The sequence below is a fragment of the Capsicum annuum genome, chromosome 8, assembly GCF_002878395.1.
Source record: "Capsicum annuum cultivar UCD-10X-F1 chromosome 8, UCD10Xv1.1, whole genome shotgun sequence".
Lineage (NCBI taxonomy): Eukaryota > Viridiplantae > Streptophyta > Magnoliopsida > Solanales > Solanaceae > Capsicum > Capsicum annuum.
In genome coordinates this window covers 159,773,328-159,774,317 of record NC_061118.1, presented here as the reverse complement: position 1 = coordinate 159,774,317, position 990 = coordinate 159,773,328, and positions in this window count along the sequence as shown.

Genomic DNA, 990 nt, shown 5'->3' with positions numbered 1-990 from the left:
GGTAAAGAGGTGATTCGTCCTTGTGTGTTAGTTTAGTAGAAGGTAGAGAAGGAGTTGTTAGTTAGGGTGATTTGTCGGTTGCTTGAAGTGTGAAAATGTCTATATTAGCCAGTAAGTTGTAAGTATAGACTCATGATTATTTGTGGAATTTGAAGGTAGTCTAAATGTATGTTTGGGTAAGTAAGTATGAGGTGAGAAATCCGTGTAAGTAGAAAAGATTGTATGTGGTTATAATATAAGATTAAGGTTGATCATGTCTATTATGTAACTTTACCCCTTGACCTTCTTTTCGTTGGTAATTGTAAACTAGAACTACTTGTGAGAAGGTATGTAGTGATTTTTGAGGCGTTTGTATAGTAAATCCCAAATTTTATGGACTAGCATATTATGTTGCATTTTTCAGTAGATATAGATGATTGGTACAGGACTATATGCTTGAATTTAATGTAGAATGTGGTGGTAAAAATAGTAGCATGAGATTAATGATGTATGTTTTGTGGGAAAAAATTAGTAGGCTTGATGTCTTAAAATAGTACGTGCTAATGAGTTATGATAAGGAAGACCGTAAGGTCAAGATCAACTATTTGTTGTTTGGAAGTTCTAGTGTACTAGTGTTTCTTGATGTCTATTTCATGGTATCCAAGTGAGAATCATGCGTAAGGTTGGGTTGTAAAATCATGTTTAGCACTAGACATTAAGTTTTGAACAATTGATATCCATGAAGGTGGATATGATGATTTCTTGGTTAATGATACTAGTTTTATAGAAGTAATCTAATAGGCTTGAACGGTATATGCAGGAGCTTAAGTTTATTTGATTCGTAGTGAAGTATGATGTTGCATATATAATGTAGAAGTATGCCCAAGGTGATCTGAGGTTGCGGTATTTTCTAAGACTATTACACGTTTTGTGTGACGAGTGGTACCGTTGAGTTGCTAGGTGGAGAAAGACTAGTTAGATGGTATATGGTGTTCTAAATAGCCAAGTTAA